The sequence below is a fragment of the Brachycentrus maculatus genome, unplaced genomic scaffold (genome assembly GCF_059751285.1).
Source record: "Brachycentrus maculatus isolate JH-2025_06_01 unplaced genomic scaffold, ASM5975128v1 h1tg000616l, whole genome shotgun sequence".
Lineage (NCBI taxonomy): Eukaryota > Metazoa > Arthropoda > Insecta > Trichoptera > Brachycentridae > Brachycentrus > Brachycentrus maculatus.
This window is the reverse complement of record NW_028281354.1, coordinates 560,845-579,004: the sequence shown is the minus strand read 5'-3', so window position 1 is coordinate 579,004 and position 18,160 is coordinate 560,845. Positions and strand designations below refer to the sequence as shown.

General features: G+C 31.0%; 1 protein-coding gene across 1 annotated transcript in view; it reads left to right on the top strand.

Annotated features, from left to right (window-relative positions):
- The first annotated feature begins 3,216 nt into the window (after window positions 1-3,216).
- LOC148301050 (uncharacterized) overlaps window positions 3,217-18,160 on the top strand; it is a 452,825-nt gene continuing 437,881 nt past the window's right edge. The window contains exon 1 of the mRNA XM_088273881.1: window positions 3,217-3,443. The gene's annotated coding sequence lies outside the window, so the exon portion shown is untranslated. The remainder of the gene's footprint in view (window positions 3,444-18,160) is intronic.

The window sequence follows — 18,160 nt, the reverse complement described above, 5'->3', positions numbered from 1 at the left end:
GCTCGTACGTTGGTTTTTAAGCTTTCCGTGAATACTTGATGATTCCAACTTACTTCCCGAGTCGCTAAGTACCGGCGCCCCTTCGATCTATCTGCGTGTTTGTCTATCACTTCTCACGGGAAACTTTAAAGGGGTGTAACGAGGGAGGAAACAGTGGCGAGCCGTGTGTGGAATAAAGCGGTTAAAAAAAAAACAAATATTAATAATTTAAAAGTCAAAATTAATTAACTAAGTAACTACCTAACCATCATGCCACTTCTCTTCAGAAGTAGGCAGAGTATTTTCAAACAATCTTCACCTCCTTTGCATATATGGTATGCATCGTACCGCCGCATATATAATATAACCGCCGATTATTTAGATTACTGATCTCCTTATGACAAGTCGTAAGCCCTGTCAATACTGTACCTTCCATATAATTCACTATTTTTTCGTCTTTGTTGAGAAAAAAATAACTCTCAAGTGTTAAAACAAAGATTTGTGAACAAGAATTATGACAAACCCAAAATGATGTGTAATTTTTTGATTAATTTGTGAGGCCTAGAAAACTTTTCATAATCTAATACTTGACAGTAGTCAGGTCAGGAGTCAGAATAGTTGACGGGTGTGTGTGAAGAGATATATGTTTATGGAAGTGGTGAAGAATGTTTGCAATATTTGAGTGTGTCCAAATACTTGTTCAAAAAATCTGGATTATCTCCAATTACAGGAGTTATTTTCATATTATTTTTTGACATCTCATCAAAGATGAAGAAGAATATGGAAGTCTGGGTATTTACATCTCACCAATAGATGTCTCTAGTGAAGTTTTAGTGATTCATGAACAAGGTTTCTAAATTGGTTCATATATATAGAACTTCCAAGAATTTGAGTAGTGTGGTTGTCAATAATGGGTAGAATTGGTGAATGTTACACGTGTGTAAAGTGATCACTTAAATCAGCCTATGACGGTCGTAAACCCCGTAAATACCCAGACTTCCATATTCTTCTTCATCTTTGATGAGATGTCAAAAAATAATAAGAATGTTTGCAATGACGGAGTGGTGTGTGGGGTTCTATTCTCTCAGCGCACCTCTGCGGAGAAGCGGCGTGATAATAAGTTAATTTTTTAATTAAATATATTACTGTAAAAGTTGAGCAAAACAATTGACACGAGTGTTTGAATGTAATCTGTTCAGCTTAAAATGAAAAATAATTTATAAAAATAATAATTGATATTTTGTCGTGTTATAATAATTTGTTATTTAATAGATATAATATTTACTTTCATATTCAAGAAATTTTTGTAAGACTATGAAAATTTCATAAAAATATAAATTGCCTATGTTCCCACTGATAAAAAAATAAATAATAATAAGAAAATAATAGAAAAATGAAAGAGCAACTATTGCTTCATTCTTTAACGTTCCAAGGAAACAACTTCAATATTTAGACTAAGCTTCAAATACGGTGTTTGAAATTGACGCGGAATGCATTGAAACATGTATCACAGTACTACTACTACTACTACCATCCCGCCGTCTCCCCGCAGGGGTTGGCAGAGAGGATGGAACGCCACACTCTTCTGTCCTGACATACACTCCTCGCCTCCTTCACATCCATACATCTAGTCATTCATGCCCTCCGATTACGCAGACTTTTGACACCGCCAGATTTTAGGTGTATCACAGTAAATTTGAGGAAATAGTGGTTTTAACCAAGTAAAAGAAAAATAAAAAAAATAAAAAAGCTGTTCATCTTTATTTTTTATTTTGAACGGCTCGCCACTGGAACGAACGAAGCCAAGAAAATCAACTGGCTGTTCAAAAAGGGTAGAAAATTCTCAGTTTCAGGTTTGCATATTTAATACACCCATTGAAATCAATCAATAACAAATACATTCAGGAAAGTGACTGAATTTCACTGAATCTTAATTTTTTATATGTAGAATTTAGAGTTACCTTTAATTCACATTCTATCATATAAATGCTTCTAGCTCTCTCAAAACATTAGTAATATAATTTCAAAATATCTTGTTACAGTAGTATGTATTTTAATCCTCAAAATAGCTGGTAGATAGCACCATTTTTGAAAAATCTATTGCGACACATGTTTTGATGCATTCTGGATCATTTTCAAACACGTTTAGATAGATGTTACTATAAAGTTACTGCCAAATCAATTGGTGAAATAACATCAATCACTATTTACTCTACAAACGACCAAATTAAAGAATTCATAATATTTCATGACTTTCAAGGAACGCCTGAAATATATCTAAAATTAGAACCTTTACTTTTCACGAATTAAACCCTGTTTTGGTTTCCTCTACCTCTCCCCCCGCAATTCCCTATCCATCCTATGATCCAACTTCCTTGTTTTTATAATTTTCATATTTTACATATATATATATATATATATATATATATATATATATATATATATATATATATATATATATATATATATATATATATATATATATATATATATATATATATATATATATATATATAAATATATATATATATATATATATATATATATATATATATATATATATATATATATATATATATATATATATATATATATATATATATATATATATATATATATATATATATATATATATATATATATATATATATATATATATATATATATATATATATATATATATATATATATATATATGTATATATATTTATGCATACATATAAAATACATTGTAAAATGATTTGCTAGATTTTTTTCCTATTTTTATCGTGTTCAAAACACTTGTTAAGAGAGATCAGTGCCACTTTTTTTCAATAAAGTATCACAATATATTATTTAATGAATTTATACAGCGAATATACTATATCATTGTTATTGAGCTCTAGATTGAATATGATAGGCATAGATTCTAATACTGAAGCATTTTTTAATGATATAATGAATCCATACTATCACATTGATATCGTCCCATTACTTTATAATTTACGAGTGTCTAATTAATTACTTTTCTCGTTATTTTTCAAAACATAAATAATTATTATATCTTCATCCATAGCGAGTGCAAATATATATACATCAGCTCGGATGTATTGGTGCTCCACTTTCAATACTACCAAATCCCACGTAGCATTGCCGTCTCTTTCTCTCTTGCGTGCGTTCTCTTTCTGCCTCCTCTCCTGGGGGCGTAGAGGTATCTTTCAGCTTTCAGTCGCTGCTTGGCCGCCGCTGAGAGGGGACGTCTCGACGCCGGTTTTCCGACGCCTCGTATCGAATAACGTGCATGCTCCGATAAATGACGAATCCCATCTGAGTTTCTCGCGTGGAGTGTTCATATTTTTATTTAAGAATAATTCAAATACGACTGTGTGGAGAAAATGCATTGAGAATCATTCTTGCCATGTGTTTGTGTAATAAGATCTGTGACAGTAATATCTGCGAATCGTGATTTGGATATTCTTCAAACGGTAACTATTTTAAATATATTTTTATTTGCTTATGGTATAATATTTTACAATTTCTGATTTTAAATACATGTCAATTTTACAGAAAAAAACTAAGCTTTTTCTATTTTTCATGTAAATAAATACCTTTTATACCATTGCAATTTTTGAGTTTGTTTTAAAGTTAATTAATCATCAGAATATTTTTAATTTCACAAGACTAATCATAACATATACTGGAATTTTTATCGTGATTTTTTTTTGTATAATGTTCTATAAAAATTGAAAAATAATTCCTTAACTCTTGTATATACAAGGTGACAGTAAACAGTACTATAAGTATTATTAATACATTATTTTTTTATTAGAAAATGTATGTGTGAACAAATTACATTAATTTTGTCTTGTTTTTTTTTACCTAAAAATTTATATTATAAATGTAATTGTGATAAAAATGCCACATTTTTTTGCAATTAATATTTTTTTTCATTTATTAACTATTTTTTTTATTAAAAAAGATTTTGTGTTAATTTATTATACACTACTTTATGTTTAATGTAATTCGTATACAATTTTATTTATCAAGATAGAAATTTATCAATACGATATTTTGAATTCGTTCAAAGCTACTCAGCTGTTCAAATTACTAAGATATGTCACATTTTTTTGTGTTGCGCTTTTTAAAAAAATAAATATCAAATACATTTTCAAAAAAATGTGCTCTTTTAACAGTAGTTAGAAGTATAGAGAGTAAGATGATTTTAATGAAAATAAAGTAAAAACTCATTTGTTTGCTAAATCATTTCCACTTGGTCCTTTTCCCCAATTCATTCACAGCGAAGCGCCCTTGGTATTTTAAGAAATAAATTATCAAAAATTATATTTTTTTTATAAAAATAATAATTTTTGATAATAATAATTATTTATGTACATAAAAACGTAAAGTAGCACTTTGTAGCATTAGTAAAATCATAAAAAAAACAATATAATCAATTTAATTCAAATTTTTGTATTGTTTTAAATATTATTTGTATAAAACGCTAAAATTGTTCAAAGCTTTTTGATTTTTTATGGAATTTCTCCGTTTATATGTTTATATAGTAAATAAATATAAGTATTATAAATAGGGGTATTGCTATTAATATTCTTGTTCTTACCTATAAACTTTCTCAATGGTACTTATGGCACTGCAGTGTTATCTTATGGAATGGCAGTGTTATCTTGACAGTAAATTACTTTTAAAAAGATGACAAGCCATACCATACTAGTTCAGGGTGATATTAAATAAATATCAAATCAAATAATAGTGAAATATATTTATTTTGACCCTCCTGAGAACTAAAATTCTACTAGAGATATCTATTGGCGAGATGAAAGAAGTTTTTGAACCTATAGATGTTTTTAGTGACATTTTAGTGATTTAAGCACAATGTTTCGATATCGGATCACATATACATATATTGTAGAACTTCCAAGAATTTGAAAAGTCACTTTGTCAAATATCGGTAGAATGTTACACGTGTGTAAAGTTTTCACTTAAACCTGCTTATGACAGTCACAAGCCCCGTAAATGCCCAGACTTCCATATTATTCTTCTTCAACTATTTTTTTTATCTATTTAAAAAAAAATAATAATAATCTAAATATTGAAAAGGAAACATTAAGTGTTTCAAATGTGATTCTAATATTTTCAGTTGATCAAAACCAGGTTAGAAATCTTTCAGGCCACCTTTTCAGTATATCTCGGTCTATATTTCAGCGTCTTTCAGGATATCCCGCTGAATTATGGATCAAGTAACGCGGAGACAATAGCTCCCGGCTGAAATGTGACCAAATAAAGGTTTATCTATTGTAATGGCGCTATGTTTATGGTATTCCCGTGTCGATATGGGTTATAAGTCACCGGCTCGGGACGGTAAACCATGGATAAGTGTTTCCAGACTTGAAATATTGTTGTGGAAAACGAGAACTATTAGCGGTAATCATTTTTTGAAGAACTGCGTTATTTTTTTCAAAATGCTTTTTTATTCGTTCAGAATCTGGATTTGATTTTAACAGCAACCATTTTATTATATTTTCGTACATATTTTGGATTATGATTTTACTAACTTATTTCCGCATTAACGTTACTGCTAAAATGAATATAGAAAATGTAAATATTTACAACATTTCGAGTGTGTCCAAAAACTGATTCACAAATCTGGATTATCTTAAGTAAGTAGTTATTCTTAAAATATTTGGCATGTCAAAAAAGATAAAGAAGAATATGGAAGTCTAGGCATTTACAGGGAATTTCATAGATGGCTGTTGTGAACTCACATGTACTGTGTCACGAGTTTCATCAAACATCTAAGAGTTCCAAATTAGAGTTATGTGGTTGTCAATCATGGGTAGAATAGTAAATGTTACACTCTTACAAAATGATCACTTATACCAGCCTAGGACAGGTTATAATTCCTGTTAATGCCCAGACTCTAAAAAAATCTATGGTAACATTCTTCTTCAATCATTTAACATACTAGAAGACGCCGAAAAATTAGTTATGTTATTTTTTAAATATTTTTTTTAAAGGAATAACTGTAATTCATCTTTCTTGGGATATCAATAAAAATGAAAATATATCTTGATATTTTACCTTTGAGTTGAAGAAATCTATAATTTTAGCAGAAAAAAAATCACACAAAATATTAAAAATTATATTATTTAGACATGTCGCTTACTCCTTTCAACAACGTCATATATCATAAATCGACAATTTTCAGTTGTGCATGTTTTTGGAATGCCCAAAAAATGTACTATATCCCAGGAAAAGAGGCATATTTTTAACTTAATATTTACCCGCTACAAGGCAGAAAGTGTTGTTTTTGCATTTTGAAGAAAAGGTATTGTTTAATTCCTTATTTAAATATACAAGTATTTTTCAAATGCAGAAAAAACATTCAGGTTTTACCTAAAAAGATCTGTTTCACAGTAAAAAGTTCAATAAGTGGCTTGATATTTATTTTCAATACATTTTATTACATTTTTAAACTTTTATTTTTATTTTACTTTTATTTTTAAACGATCTCGAAAAAAATCATGTATTTTTCATATATGAGCGATGTAATAAGTCTTGTTTTAACGAGTTTGTGTTACGTTTTTACAAGGTGAATATTTTTTACGAGAAATGAAATGGTTTTGTTAAACGTTCAGTTACAGACAAGCTTTCTGCAGCGGAAAGCTTTAAAGGATGTAGCAGTAATGTCTGAAGTAATAAGTTGTATTTCCCGAGGAACGTGTACATAATATTTAAGAAAATGGCACGATATGATGGAATCACCTAATAATAGCAGTGTTCATGTACAATATTCGCATCAAACCACATATTTACACGCCACGTCATGTACATACGTACACGCTAACTAGTGTATGCGGTGTGCCACCACTCTTAGTGCATCGATAAAAAAAATCGATGTTAGGTAAAAATTAAAGTACTCTTACAATGGATTTTTTTTCCTTATTTTAAAATAATTTGCATTATTTAAACATAACATAAATACAAATACAAAAATATGAATGAAATATAAACACAAAAAAGATCCCACAAAGGTATGGCCTGTGTGTGGGCAAACAATATAATTTTGATCATAGTAAAGGACACTGGAAAGAATATAATGGATATTATAAGAAGTAGAACCAGAATAAAAGTGTTAATATAAAATACAAAAAAAAATACTTGACTGTCAAAAAAAATAAATTAAATATTAAAAAAAAAGTAAAAATAAAATTAATAACTCAAAATATAAAAAAGATGAAAAAGTCCATAGAATCGATTCCTAAAATATATATTTTTTGTTTATTTACTATGTGGTTAAGTATTTGGTTAAAATTTTAAACTGTTTATAAATAATTCTTACTGAAATATACATTTTTATTTTAAGTTTTACTTAGTAAATACCACTTCTTAAAATCTACTATGAAACGGTGTTAAAAAATAATGTGAAATGCATTGAAACACGTCCACAAGAAACTTCCGATTCAACCGATGAAATAAAATAAATTATGTTTGACTTTTTTTTCTTTTATTTGTTTCGACAATAATGTTAGTTTGTTACAAGTTAATATCTACTCAAATATGCGATATTTAAGACGTCTTTAGGTGGGGAATACAACAAAGAAGATAAAAGTATGCACATGTGAGGAGAATGGAACCATCCAGAATCCTCCACATTGCACTGCATAGCCAATCCAAATGGAGACGACTCCCGTGTGGACTACCAAAGAGATGGATTGACAGCTGGGTATCAACATCGCATTAGACTAATCCCCCTTCAAAACAGGCCTCAAGGCCTACATCAAGAAGAATAAGTAGAAGAATTCACAAACTTGTACTTTACGTTAAATCTTATTATGGGCTGTAAGTTTTGTGGCATCGTATACTCTGTTTTATACGGAGAGTGTAATTTTGGCACAACATGACAGAGTTATACACATCTTGAAATTACGAATTCTGATATTATGTCACGCACCTCTTTCAACTTAGAATATCAGCAGAATATACCATCCAAAATATGTATCGCCTACTTTCAAAATCCGCCAGATCCAATTTGTAAGATAAATACTCATTCGGAATGCCAATTGTGAGTTTTGTTGTTTAAAATACTTATATACCTAAAAACTCTGCTAAAAATACTTAAAAACAGCGTTGTATTTCAAATTCCGCTTTATTCATGGAGCTTGCTTTCTGACCCATATTTACGGGGCTGACGTATTTAAGAGGTTGATGACCGTCATGGGCGGGTTCAAGTGATCACTTTACACACGTGTAACATTCACCAATTCTACCCATTATTGACAACCACACCACTCAAATTCTTGAAAGTGCTACATATATGAACAAATTTTGAAACATTGTTCTTGAATTACTAGAACTTCACTAGAGACATCTACATATTGATGAGATGAAAAGAAGCTTTTTACTGAGCAGAAACTTTTATTAGAATGTGAGGTCCGAAGCCTGGATTAAAATCACACACGTGAGAAACGCCAGAAAATATCATTTTAGCTTATAATTTTACCAGATAATTTATTAATATATTATTAGATTAAAACCAATATTTTTAGCTTTTCCACTTTATTTTTATTTGACCAGCGACCGGGTTTCATCGTTACTGACATCATCAGACTGGTCATGTCGGTAACGACGAAACCCGGTCGCTGGTCAAATAAAAATAAAGTGGAAAAGCTAAAAATATTGGTTTTAATCTAATAATATATTAAAAATGCAATTCCATCACGAAGTGTCAGTGGATAATATAAAAGATAATTTATTTACAACATTTTGAGCGTGTAAAAATACTTGCTTACAAATCTGGATTATCTCCAATGATAGGTGCATTTTTCGTATTGAAAATATGATATGCAAAATACTCCTATAATTGAAGATAATCCAGATTTGTGAACAAGTATTTGGACACAATGAAAATGTTGTACACTGTATAAAAGAAAACGCAACGATTCGTTTCGTTAAACGCTTTTCTTGATTCGTTTTGAATGACCGTCAAGGAATTTATATCCCCCTAGGAAAATTTTCGATCAGTTTTTATTTCTTGGCTAGTCTCCGCACTGAGCAGCGACGGTCGCACTTTATGTCTCTTTTAGTGTAAATCTATACCAGTTTTCCGCTACGGGAATAAATGAACGATTCTAAAAGAAAAACACAGCCCCTGTAATGTGGGTATGTATATCGATCGATCCCAAAATACCCGAACGGCGACAAAATGTGGATGGACATTTGGTCGAAGGAAGATTTGAGTGTTTAAATTTATGTATTAATTTTTAAATTAAACACAGACGTTAAATTTATCTCTTGAAACATTTTTGATATGATCTCAATGTAGATCGGTACGTATATCATAGATAGTTCGGGTATTTAAAGAGTTTTTGAACTGTTTTAGATTGGTAACATTCACCATTTTACCCATGATTGACAATCACATATTATTTTATTTGACCAGTGACCGGTTTTCGTCGTTACCAATATCAAAAGACTACTGTCTTGAGCTGTCTTGTTGGGTATATAAAAAATGTATAGTAAAATTACTTTGTATCGTGATTGTGTTCATTATTTTTCTTTGTATTATAATGTTAATATTGAGTGTGTCCAAATACTTGTTCACAAAATCTGGATTATCTCCAATTACAGGAGTTATTTTCATATCATTTTTTGACATCTCATCAAAGATGAAGAAGAATATGGAAGTTTGGACATTTACGGGGCTGACGACCGTCATAGGCTGGTTTAAGTGATCACTTTGCACACGTGTAACATTCACCAATTCTACCCATTATTGACAACCACACTACTCAAATTCTTGTAAGTTCTGTATATATGAACCAATTTAGAAACCTTGTTCTTGAATCACTAGAACACCACTAGAGACATCTATTGATGAGATGTAAAAAGCTATCTTTGTTGAGATGTCAAAAAATAATATGTAAATATTGACGTAGAAAATAAAAAAAATATTGAAAACATAGAAATATCGTTGTAATATGTTCTCAAGGTTCAGCAAAATAATTGTAATTTAAAGCCCCATATTTTTAATCGAGAGAGTTGATATTTCTTCTGTTTTTTTTTTCTCGCAATTTTTTCAGATTGTCAGTCTTTTGTGTGTTCAAAGTATTCAAAGGTATTCAAAATGATACAAAACTTATTTCACTTCAATGTATTAAAGCTCTGCCTTCAGTTTTGAATGACAGGTCTTATTATCCCGAGAAACAAACTTGTTTTTTCAGAGAGCGCTGTTTATATTAGTTTTCAAACACTCCAAAAACCATATTTTACGTTGTTGATATTGTATTGTATACGATACTTTTTTTAGATTAAACATCTAAAATAGTTTTCTTTGCATTCCTAGTGTAGTGGTTAGATCGTTTGGCTACTGTGTGGAGATCCCTGATTCAATTATCAGGGGTTCAAAACTAATTAAAGGGATTTTTAATAACTAACTGACGAACAATCACACTGCTGCCGTCAGCGATAGGCAGAAAGAATAAAAAGCTTTGAGTGAATCCATCTTGGACACACTCAAAATGTTGTAAATAAATTATCTGGTCAAATTATAAGCTAAAATCATAAAAATGAAAATGATATTTTCTGGAGTTTCTCATGTGTGTGATTATAATCCAGAATGTGAGGTATGTGAGGTCCGTCTCACATACTAATAAAAGAGTTTCTGCTCAATAAAAAGCTTATTTTATCACACCAATAGATATCTCTAGTAAAGTTCTAGTGATTCAAAAACAATATTTCAAAATTGGTTCATATGTATAAAGAATTTGCAAGAATTTGAGTAGTGTGGTTGTCAATAATGGGTAGAATTGGTGAATGTTACACGTGTGTAAAATGATCACTTAAACCAGCCTATGACGGTCGCCAGCCCCGTAAATGCCCAGACTTCCATATTCTTTTCATATTTGATGATATGTCAAAAAATAATATGAGAATAGAAAGCCATACCAATCTGTATGTGCAAACATTCTTCGCCTCATCCACATTCATGCATCTCCTCATACATGCCCACCGATTATTTCAACATTTACCAATATTTCACAATAAGATCTACATTCATTCATCTCTTTCAAAAACCATAATTATGGATTTGCTAATATTCATCAACAAATCACTTTCCTTGCACACATTATACACTTTTGTCACCAACGCCTGCAGGTCTTCTCTGCTATCGCCAAGAAGAACAGCTAGCATACAAAAGGCAACAGACAATCAAATTGTTCATTCCAGCATTTAAAGCTCATATTTATTTAATATTACCCTCGACTGGTACAAGAAGCGCAGGACTCACATTAAAAATTATGATAACATGAATTTAAAGAGAAAATATGTCATAAAATAATGTAATGTGTAGTTGTACAATTAAATAAAAAGAATATGGAGAGTGAAAACATTAAAAAATATATTTTTCATAACCATAGTACGGTAACCAATACTAGGCGGATTGAAATTATTTAAGTGTGTCCAAATCCTTGTTCACAAATGTTAGAATTGCTTAATTTTGAAACTACTTACATCACAATTTTAATGTTCTCTTAACATCAATAAACATGATAGAATATTATCCATAAATTTCATAGTCGATGTTGATATCTTTGAAATTTTGAAAACGATTTAAAATAAATACAATATTGGACGTTGCATTCATATACATCATCTTCTTCTTCCTGGCTCCATTCCAACTTATCGTCTTTGTAGACTATTGAGGTCAGCTCTCTTCGTCTTCAGGTTGTAGGTCCTTATATCATGGACAACTTCACCTAGGCCATGCCTACGAATCATGTTTTCTTTCTGCAGCATCCATGAATTCTTTGGTCTTCCTCTAGATGTCTTTCGAGGAAGATCCATGGCGATCGCCTGGTTCACAATATGCTCAGGTTCTCTGCGTCCTATGTGGCCATACCATCTCAATTGCCTTTCCTCTACCTTACTATTGATGCCTGTTACAGCCAGGCTTCCACGAATGCGTGAACTCTTTATTTTGTCTCTAAGAGACAGTCCAGCTGACCATAAAGCATTCGCATTTCAGCAGTTTCTAGTTGCCTAGAGTAGGTGTTTTACGTATATCGTTTAGAATTCGGAGCCATAGAGGAGTTCGGGTGTGACAATTGTTTGATTTTATATGTGTCGCCTTATTTCAAAATCCGCCAGATCCATGTTTGTCAATTAAAAAAAAAATCTAATTCTCCGTGTAACATTTTTGTTTCAAAGATTTGTCTATCATTAGATGAAATATCATAAAATAGAGAATTTTTCAATTTTTTCAGTATTAAAACAAAAACACGAGACACAAACCGATAATGACGTCATCTTAATTTTTGACTTATCCCAGCTCTCTGATTGGCCGATATGGGTCAGAAGGCAAGTTTCATGAATATAGCGGAATTTGAAATATGTAATAAATTAATAAATTTATGAAATAATAAAAATACTTATATACTTAATTATATACTTATAAAACGCTGTTTTATAGGGTTTTCAAGTTTATAAAGCAGGATTTTATTGTTTCAAAATTTGAAACAAAAAAATCCACAATCGGCAGTCCGATAGAGTATTTATTTTAAAATATAAAAAAATAGGATCTGGCGGATTTTTAAAGTAGGTGACACATATATAAGTATACATATGTGTTTATGTACATTATGTTTTAATTTAAACATACAGTCCATTCCACAAAATACAGATATTAAAGATTGTTTAGCAAATAAAAATGTCACAGAATTGGCCAATAACCAAAACGAAAAACTGCAGCAGTATCCAACCGTTATCAGGAAAAACATATTTGCCAATCGACCAGGACGATGAAACATATATGATAGATATATATGAAAAAATATCCCGTTTTTACTCATATTTTGAAACAGCAAGATGATTTCTTATATTTGGGAAGTATATTTTCTAGGGATGGAAAGATTGACAAAGTTATAGAAAGGAGAGTGAATGCTGAGAACTAAGTAAACTAAGTAAATTGTGCACTGAAATAAGTTACAACAAGCTTAACTATCAGTATACAATTAAGTCTTGTTCCAACCCTAATTTATCGAAGTCAATCAAAGAATTGGCAAAAAAAGGATGAAAGTAGACTGAATGCAGTCAGAATGCGATCTCTCAGGCGAATGTGCGTTAAAACGATGTATGATGGGTCTTCGAATAGTGATGTAAGGAAATAATGCAAGGCTGAGATAAGCATTATCTATGAAATAATGAAAGATGTGTTGAGATGGTTTGGACATTTGAAATAAATGAGTGAAGATATGAAGCGTCGTCCTGTTATGCGTCATGTTAAGTAGTTGGCTTATCATTTATTGATTCAAGAGTCACTTCGTGGTAATATCTTTCCATTTTCAATAACAATACAAAAAAGTTACATTAATAATAATAAACATTATATTATATTACCAAAAATAGTTATTTATAAATAAAAAATAATATACATTAATAAAAATAAAGCCAACATTTTGAGTGTGTCCAAATACTTGTTCACAAAATCTGGATTATCTCCAATTACAGGAGTTATTTTCATATTATTTTTTGACATCTCATCAAAGATAAAGAAGAATATGGAAGTCTGGGCATTTACGGGGCTTACGACCGTCATAGGCTGGTTTAAGTGATCACTTTACACACGTGTAACATTCACCAATTCTACCCATTATTGACAACCACACTACTCAAATTCTTGGAAGTTTTATATATATGAACCAATTTAGAAACCTTGTTCATGAATCACTAGAACTTCACTAGAGACATCTATTGGTGAGATGTAAAGAAGCTTTTTATTAAGCAGAAACTCTTATATTAGTATGTGAGATCCGAATCCTGGACTAGGTTTCTAAATTGGTTCATATATATAGAACTTCCAAGAATTTGAGTAGTGTGGTTGTCAATAATGGGTAGAATTGGTGAATGTTACACGTGTGTAAAGTGATCACTTAAACCAGCCTATGACGGTCGTAAGCCCCGTAAATGCCCAGACTTTCATATTCTTCTTCATCTTTGATGAGATGTCAAAAAATAATATAAAAATAAAGCCAATTAAACAATTCCACAAGTTCACCAATTCAACAATTAAGAGAGAAAAGAGAAAAAAGGGTGGGTGTGTGTGTGAGTGTATGTGAGGGTGTGTATGTGTGCGTGTGTGTGAGTGTTTGTGTATGAGGTTGGGAGTAAAATAGTACGAGTATAGTGTAAAATGAGGAATGAATAAGAGAATGGTTATATTTATTTATAAATTTTACTTGGTGAATACCACCATTTCTTAAAATGTATTGTGACACGTGTTTTGAAGCATTCCGCATCATTTTCAAACACCGTATGAAGTTGATTTTTCCATTACTTAGAAGGTCACGCATCTTGAAGTAGCAGTTTCTTGCCATTTGTATCCTGCCTTTGATCTCTTGGAATTGGGCCCATTGGTCATTAAGCCAACAGTCCCCATAGCGTTCACTCCTTTCAACAACGTCATGTATCAAAAATCGTCAATTTTCAGTTGTGCATGTTTTCGGAATGGCTAGAAAATGTTCTATATCCCAGCAAAAGTGGCATATTTTTAACTTATATTTACCCGCTACAGGGCAGAAAGTGTTGTTTTCGCATTTTGAAGAAAAGGTATGCTTAGTTTAACTATTTTTTTACATTCAGGTTTTACCTTAATAAGATCTGTTGCACAGTGAAAACTTCAATAAGTGGCTTGATATTTATTTTTAATTCATTTTATTATGTTTTTAAACTTTAAAAACGATCTCCTGAAAAATAAGGTTTTTTGATTTATGACGTTGTTGAAAGGAGTGAACGATGTGTAATATATCTTTCTTTTTACATTTTCACAACTCAATAAAGATAAATAAATTTAAATGAAGTTTATGTATAAAATGTTAAAATTAAATTCTGATTTCTTGAGTAAAATAAATTGTTAACAACATTTTGAGTGTGTCCAAATAGTGTCCAAATAGTTAAAAACGATCTCCGAAAAAATCAAGTTTTTTGATGTATGACGTTGTTGAAAAGAGTGAGCGATATGTGGATTGATGTACGTTTTCTATTGCATCTATTCTTATTATAACGGGTACAGCTGGCACTTGTTAAGGCCTTACTCGCAATAGTGTAATTCATATGAGTCCGGCAGCGCTGAGAGATGGTCGTCACCTTACGCCGATTTTTTTATTTGAATGATTTCTAAATTTATTTTTGTTTTTTAGAACATATTGTATAATCGCATCGTCTCGCCTGTTAAGCGGAAAGTCGGTCGTGAAATTCCGACTTAAAGATGTACCATACATGACAAATTTCAGGTTTTCAGTGTTGTTCGCTCGTATATCGGAGTGCTCTAAAACTGTCACAATTCGTACTGTTTGCTTATTGACACTATGGCGGTGATCCGAGACTTAGTGCATTGAGGCGGACACCAAACTACAGGCAGATTAAACGACTCGAATCAAATATCTATCCATTATCCAGGAACCCCGAAATAAGCTAGAATGTCCAAAACATGTATGAAAGTAATTATTTTGTAATTCGACATTTTCATATGATTTTTACGTCTCATCAAAGATGAAAAAATATGGAAGTCTGGGCATTTACGGGGCTGACGACCGTCATAGGCTGGTTTAAGTGATCACTTTACACACGTGTAACATTAACCAATTCTACCCATTATTGACAACTACACTACTCAAATTCTTGGAAAATCTATATATGTGAACCAATTTCGAAACATTGTTCTTGAATCACTAGAACTTCACTAGAGACATCTATTGGTGAGATCTATTCGATATTTTGTAGACGATGTGGAGAGAATAGATGTTAAAAGTCTAACTATTCTACCCATGATTGACAACCACACTACTAAATTTTTGGAGTACAAATGTATATTATATAAACTACCAATACTACCAATAGTAGGCAGAGAGGATTGAACACTACACTCTTATGTCCTGACATACACTCCTCGCCTCCTTCAAATCCATACATATATGCCATACATGCCCTCTGATTACGCAGACTTTTCACACCACCAGATTTTAGGTTCCAGTTGATCTGATCGTGCCAAGTCTTTTTCGGCCGTCTACGTTCTGTTCTTCCGGTCATATTCACCACATATATTTTATTAGTCATTCTCTCGTTATTCATTTGCTCCATATGTCCATACCATATTAAAAAAGGTTCCTTATGTTTTAAATTATCCCTGGATGTATATATATATATAAATATATATATATATATATATATATATATATATATATATATATATATATATATATATATATATATATATATATATATATATATATATATATATATATATATATATATATATATATATATATATATATATATATATATATATATATATATATATATATATATATATATATATATATATATATCTGATAATGTCGGTAACAACGCAACCCGGTCACAGTTAAAATAAAAGTGATAAATAAAATTGTTGTTTTATTATTTGAAAAATTAAAATTTACCAAGAAATCTAAAAAACTGTTATTTAATGTAAGATTCCTAACAAATATTTTTTTTCTTAAAAATCCATGTGACACGTTTTTCGATGTATTATTAGTTTTGGTGAACTGCAATTTTTTTTATGATCAAAACTGCTCCCTGACTTTATAAAAGGTTCAGTACCACTGCGTTAGATATTCGACGATACCATAACTCTCTCCCTCTCCCTCTCTCACTCTCTCACATACACAAACACACACATACACACATAGACAAATATTAAGACAAACACTACGTTATTTCCATCGAAACAGTTGAGACGTGTTCGACAGCTAATTCCCAATAACCCTGTAGTCAGATTTGACCCATTACGCGCGGCGCACAGTGGTAAACTGCTCTGGCGTAACGCCAACTATTATTTTAAGAAAAATTCTCTTTTTTAGCGCCGCTATCGTTTCCATAATGGCCGATCATGTGTTTAATGCGGAAAAATTCACCGGCGTTCGGTCGCGTCGCGAGATAACTTCGCTGAATGGACTTGGGACGTTGCACTTTACGAGCCGATGCAGTGTGCACTCTGTTTCGTTAGCTCACTCCCTGCGCTACGGAGCCCGTATTTATTTGGGTCATCAGATAAAAGGGAGAAACGCGATACGCGAGTGTGTTAATATATGATTATTATTCCGCGATAGCTGTTACGCCTTGTGAGTGCTTTTAGAAATCGATTCACGCTGATCATAATGAATTTATTTTTTTTTACGAAAAAGTTAATAATATTAGTATATAACCACTCACCGAGATTTTTATGTCTACCAGTTTCGAGACGTACCCGTCTCTTCGTCAGGACAATCACTACTACAGCATGCTGTAGGAATGGGTAAATGATCAAGAGTTAATTTCGTAAAAGTTGTAAAATGTATTTGTTCTTAATTTTTCTTTTTTTTTCTTTTGAGTATATTGAGTTAAAATGGTTAAAAACAATAAAAAATGTATTTAAAAAGAACTCCACCGACAAGACACAAAAGGTGGCTTTGTGGGTCTTTGCAATTTTTTAAAGATTGTTTAAAATTATGATGTAAATGAATGTATACAATATACGTTAGTAAAAAAATAAATAAAATAAACAGAATTGAACTCCGTGTTTCACTTCCATTTTTCCAAGAAAAACCCTGGTTTGCCCCTAATTTATCATATTAGGGGTCGAACCGTTTTTATTTAAAAATTTCAAGCGATTCTTTTAAGCAAATATTTTAAGCGATGTCTTATGAATATTAAATAAACAACTTATGTATTTGATTGTTTAATTAAGCTGTGATTTATAGCCATAAAATATATTAACGATTTGATAGTCGATATATCGTATTATAGTGAGAGTTCCGGTAACTAAATTAGATCGACGCACATCATACATGAAAATAGATCTACAGCATGGTCAATAAATAATGGCAACGAATTATAAATAATGCGTCGCATCGCCGTTTATTTTGGTCAGCATACTTGAAGTCGTATTCTTGAACGAAGTTAATGGATTGATTTTATATGATATAATATGATAAAACCCTTATCCGCACCCCAATGGTGCATAGGGCACTGCTTCATATAAACGCAGTGTTATCTTGATTGTTTACACATGAAGGAAAGGTAATCATGAATGTATCTTTGTATCTTTGAAATAAATAAATAAATAAATAAAATATATATGTTCTCGGAGTCCAGCGAAATATTCGTAATT